This window comes from Anas acuta, chromosome 3 (assembly GCF_963932015.1).
Source record: "Anas acuta chromosome 3, bAnaAcu1.1, whole genome shotgun sequence".
NCBI lineage: Eukaryota > Metazoa > Chordata > Aves > Anseriformes > Anatidae > Anas > Anas acuta.
The window spans coordinates 82,001,917-82,007,709 of NC_088981.1; the positions used below are offsets into that span (position 1 = coordinate 82,001,917).

The 5,793-nt window shown below is 39.5% G+C and overlaps 1 long non-coding RNA gene across 3 annotated transcripts; it reads right to left on the minus strand.

The window, feature by feature from the left end:
• Positions 1 to 815: 815 nt before the first annotated feature.
• Positions 816 to 5,578, minus strand: LOC137853061 (uncharacterized). Of its 3 annotated transcripts, none has more exons than XR_011094205.1 (2): positions 5,066 to 5,578; positions 816 to 1,268 (listed from the first exon to the last, which is right to left on the minus strand). It is a non-coding gene; the product is annotated as an uncharacterized lncRNA (long non-coding RNA). The 3 variants fall into 3 exon arrangements; XR_011094206.1 differs by lacking the exon at positions 5,066 to 5,578 and adding an exon at positions 1,788 to 2,043; XR_011094204.1 differs by lacking the exon at positions 5,066 to 5,578 and adding an exon at positions 1,769 to 2,043.
• Between the last annotated feature and the right edge of the window lie 215 nt (positions 5,579 to 5,793).

Sequence of the window (5,793 nt, forward strand, 5' to 3'; positions counted from 1 at the left end):
ATAGACTTGTAACAGTGGAATACGTCTCACTGGAAGTCAGCCATCTATGGTTAGGCTACCAGCAAGAACTGTTTTGGGCCCTCCCTTTCATCAACAGTAGACTCCAGAGGACAATCCTTTCTTTATTTTAGCTAATTGTCCTAAGAGGGAACAATTCCCTTTCTGTCCAGTGTATCTTTCCCCACTAACTTGGTTTTAAAGTGAGTTTCTGACTCCCACGCTGAGCGTGCACTGAACCACCATTTGCTGCAGAAGATTGTCGTGGCTATACGTTGCCCATTCCATGAAACCTGGGAAGCAAGAGAGATGGCTGGGCAGACATTATAAAGTAAATTAAAATGGCAATGACCCTCTATTTCACATCATTTCACAGACAGCAATGATACAAACAGAAACGGTACAGAGTAAGCCAAAACGATGTTTATTAACATGAAAATTTCTGAAGGGATGAAGGTTACTCAGAGAACTCAAATAGAACATGTGCTTTTAGCTGCCACTTCACCAAGGGCATCCCTGCTTGCATAGAGGTGATTGCCGCTGCTAAATAGGGAAGAAAATGTTTATTATCAGAAGTATATTAAAGTAATGATTTAGTCTTGTATAATTTTACTTTACTTTTCACTGTTGGAACAAAGGTGGTGGTGCTGCTACGGCTGGTCAAATTTCAAAATAAAATAGAAGTATTTCTCGATTTTTCCTTAATGCACACGTTTTCTATCTATGGTGTATTTTTTTTACATTTAACTACTAGCCTAGAAATACAATTTCTGCTCTTTGAGGTTGTAATACAATTAAGTTTAAAAATAACACAAAACTTCTAATAATAAACACGTTGCTTTTATTTGTTTGAAGGTACATATGTGTATGCATAGTCACATGATTAATGTCATACATACAAATGTCACTTGGTGCTTTGACTTCTGAGACAAAATTACCAACAAACAGCAATGTCTATAGTGCAGTATATCATCTCCTTCCTTTTGTAAAGCATATACATGCCCTTTGCTGTCAGAATAACCCTTGATGTTGAAAGGAGATGCAAAGGCTGTCTATGGATCTTTAGTAAACTCAGTTCATGTGTCTTTTTTTTCCCAATGGATCAGTAAAACTGAATTGTTATTCTTCTTTTGAAATATCTGTGTTGGAGGGTTTCCACCTTTCTTCATAAATGTGTAGACAGGTCTGATGGTCAGGGTTATATAGTGCATCCATCTGTAGCTCCAGGTGTCTGAGGCTGGTCTCTGGGCACTGATAACATAAGGTGTGGTCTGCAGAGGAGGGATTTTATTAGTTACATCTTTAGCTACTTGAGGAAGGAGAGCATATAATTTAAGACACTTTGATGCCTTAAAAACATGTGAAGTATGTTTAAGGCATCAAAGAGACTGAAATAGAGGAAAACAGCATGAAACTTCAAGTTTTGAATAAAGCAGGACTTCTAAATGAGTTTAAAAATCTTGAGGGAGGTTAAAAGAGAATGAAAGAAGAGAATGAAGAAACAACAAGGCCTACTATAACAAGTGCTAATGCTTTCTGATCTGCATGATATAAAAAGCACTGAAGAAGCTGGGCAGAAAGAGAGAGAAGAAATGCACAGAATAATTGACTACACAAACATCTGTCTCTCCTGCAAGTAATCCTTTTGTTCCACATTATTCTGGGATGGTGAAGTCCCAGCCTGTGATCAAGGCCTAGTAGCACCACAGAAATACGTATGACAAGTTGTTGTTCACAAGAGATGTGCTCTGACATATTATCTATTTATTACCAGCTGACAGTGTGTTCACCTCTTAGGACCTAATCCTTTAGGTCATGCCATGGATGGAAATGTTGACGTTGCCTTCATCTGGCTCCAAGTCAGGAAGGCCTGGTTTCAGGTTGGTGCTGAGGCAGAGCGAGCTACCCCAGGCTAGCTGCTGTGTTGTCGTTTAGCCCCAGCAGGCAGCTCAGCACCACCCAGCTGCTCGCTCATTCTGCCCAGGTGGGATGAGGCAGAGAATCAGAAAGTAAAAGTATGAGAATTTGTGGGTTGAAATAAGGACTTTTTACTAAAGCAAAAACTGCATGTTTGGGAGTTTCAGCACCTGCCTTCTCTAACTCCCAGCTAAGGTGAGCTGTCTGGAATGGCCAGAATAAAAAAGCAAAGCTCTGTAGATAGGAGCAAGTCTTCTGGGGACAACTACAGAGTAAGAGGTGTGAGCAAATTTGCATGCATAGAAATTTCAAGCCATACATTATACTTCTTATTCCAACTTAGGAAAGAAGCCATCAGAAACACTACAATTTTAAAGTCACAAAGTTTGCATTTTAATATAAAAATGTTGTTGGTTTTATATACCACTGTATGTTTTGATGCCAAAGCTGGGGTCTTGTTAAAGATGTGGGAGCTCATCTCAGTTCTTTCTGGTTCACTATTATTGTGTGGACTTCCCTAACACACAGACCTGGAGGGACAAGCCCCACTTTTGTGGTCTGTGTAGAAGTCTTCTTTGAAAATGCAAAAAAAAAAAAAAATACAACACGGGAAGGCTTTCCATGACTGTTCAGGCTGGGGATAGTTCTGCAAAGCACTGAGCAGCTACAGTTCAGTGCAGAAATTAATATCAAGTGTCAGCTTAGCACTGTCTCCATATAAAGAGTGGGATGGAGGACATTGACTTTTGTCTACACCTGCGTAGAAAGCACTCCCAGAATGGTAGTGGCACACTCCCAACATCTGCTCCTTCCATTGAACTTAGCTGTAAATTGAAATTCCATTGCAATGTTTTTAGACTCAGTTGAAGTAAGGAGACTGTCAGAAATCCTCTTTAAACTCACCCTTATCCAAACAGGAAGCTGACCCCTAACCCCCGGACGTAACAGTACACCAGTGGAAATTTCATTATCCCCGTTTCAGCTGTACTAAGTGAAAATTAATTGTGTAATTATCTGGATGAGCGCATGTGTAAAATTTTACAATGTGCCAGTTAGATTAAGTAACGTGTTAGTGGCATGGTTTAGTGCAGAGTCAAGGCTGTCTTATAAAAACGGCATACGAAGTCCGACAAGATTTGAAAGAAAAGAACATATGTCTGAACAAACGTTAACATGAGAAAGTAATGTAATACTTAATACTATAACCTGACTAAGATTTTAGCCTTCTGTGATGGAAGTTCATCTGGCATGGGAAAGATCTTTTGTCTGTCACCTTCAAACCACAGAATTTGATTGTCAAAATATTTTGAGATTGTTATATATATGTATATATATAAAGTATTAAGGAGATAACTGATTGCTTTCTGACAAGAGTTTTTTTTCTACTTTGTACTGTATCTGCTTGATACCTCTTTCATTTGTACAGTGAAATACTTCATGTTTTCTAAGTTAAAAAAAAAAAAAAAAAGGAAAACCATATCAGACTGTAACTCAGTGCATGAGAAATGCAAGATACTGAACTCAACCCCCTCATAAGAATTGAAGGACGTATCTTATGGGGCCCAGGGAAATCAAAATATAGCTATTTAGAATAAATTATTTCCATTTCAAAGCCACAGACATGTTTGTATAACAAGATGGCTGGGCAAAAGATGCTGCTTGGAAGAAGTCTAGTTCTTTGAAAAGTAATATTATCTTTAAAGAGTTTGGTAAGTAATATATTAAGGTCTATCAATCTTACTGTCAAAGGTTTTTGTGTAGAGTCCCTTCAGCAGCACCAAACTAATACGCTATTAACATTTCTTAAAAACAGAGGAATGAAAATAACTTTTAATGAGATGTCAGTGAAATCAATAGAACAGAATATGTGCAGGAAGGCTCAGTATTACAGTGAGAAGTCCCACTGCAGCACTCTGCTACTAAATCTGGATGGAGACAGGAGATGATCCAGACATTTCTGTGTACAAATGAGGGGTATGCAGAAGAATAAAATCTGAAGGAGTTAGTGTCTGACATGGATTTCAGATATGTTATTACAAGGGCAAAAGTTGGGATTTCCATTTCATGTGCAATTTAGTCACCAAAAGGCTTGTGAAAACAGAGACAGAATTTTTAGTATTACAGTTTAGTTTTTATCTGTAAATAATCCACCAGATATATGAAGAAAATAGACCATACAAAAGGTGGAAAAACAAAATCCAAGCAAAAAAAAAAAAAAAAAAAAAAGTAAAAAGAGAGTGCATGACTCACATACATGCCTTCCTATTCCCTTCCCAAGATGTTGGTCTCGCATGCCTTTTGCCAAAGTCCAGACGTCAAGTCAGTGTATTACTATGTTAACAGACATGGATGTTTGAAATGGGAGGAAACCTAACGACGTAGAACCAGCACTGAGAAAGACGGGTTTGTGTCCCAGAGATTTCATCTGCCTCACCATGCCGTCGCAGGAGCCACGTGGGGAAGGCTTTGGCATGTCATAGGGAACAGTGTTTCTCTTCTGAGCTCGCCATACATCATTTGTTCTGGCTGGGGCTAGGACACAAGGTAAGTGACCACACAGGAGCAAAGCGTAGCTGCAGGAGAATGTTTAAGTCAACAAAAAGTGTGTTTTTGTAAAAGAAACTGACCTGCAAGCCTTTTGGCTGTATTAAGTTGAAAGCCTCTGTCTGGAGCCTGTAAGCAGGACTGTCAGAAACCCTCCTCGCTGAGCTAATTCTGGGCCTGATGGGGACAATGGCAAATTGATTATCCTTCGAAGGGAATTAAGGACAACCATGACTATTTCTGTTAACCTCATGCCAATTACTTCTGTGCATTTCTCAGTGGATAGGAACAGACACAGGACAGACTCTTGCTCCTCAGCATTTCAGCCACATCACCCTCCAAAACAAAAATAAAACAAAAACAGCAAATAAAGCAAACAAACAAGCAGAAACCATCACCTCACCCACACACTGCTCCCTGCAGCCAGCTGCCCTCAGCGTTTGCCTCTGAAAATACAGGAGATTTGTCTGTGAAGATCTCAATAAAGAACTGATAATTAGGACAAGGGTACACAGAGATCCAGAATCTTGCCAAGTAAGAAGACGTTTCTCTAGCTAAATACAGTTTTTGCCCAGATTAAGCAATAATGGAACAAACACTGACTTACCCCAGTAATTGTTGACATGAGATAGTACTTAGAACAATATAACCTTTGTTTTAATGCAGATTAACTGAAGAAAAAAGGGGAGGTATTTTCATGTTGGTGACCCACGCAGTTTCTGAAAGTTATATGCCAGATCACAGTAACCCACAACCAAGCTTCAAACTCTAGGTTCAGTATCTCATCTCATCTCCCAAGCCACCTCCGAAACACATGCCCTGCTTTAATAGTATGCTGTTTTCTGTTTGTTTGTTTCTCTGTTGTTTTTTTTCTGAAACAGAAAAAGAAATCAAGTGTTGGTAAGCCTGATAGCCAGTTTCTCCAAGACTACATTATATCACCTCAGCAATACAATGCCACCTTAAAATGGCCTGAGCCAGTAAGCGGTGATGCATCCTGCCTCCATCATCCTTCTGATGGAAATGCTCCTACACTTGCTGCCCTTGCTCCTTGTGGCTCTTAGTGTCAAAGTGGCAAAGAGCATCCTCTGTGGCTGGAAGAGCAGTAAAAGGCATGAGAAATAGCTCCCCACTGCCTTTTATTCCCACAGCAAATGCCATAAATGCTCCTGTGATGCTGAGGCAAACCTGGCTGCAATCAGGTGTGCCTGGCTCTCTCTGTCCCACTTGAGCCTGGTTTTGCTGAAAATGATAAAAAACAAAACAAAACAAAACAAAACAAACAAAACAAACAAACAAAACTTTTGGAGGGAGTTGCTCTTGAAATTCACATTG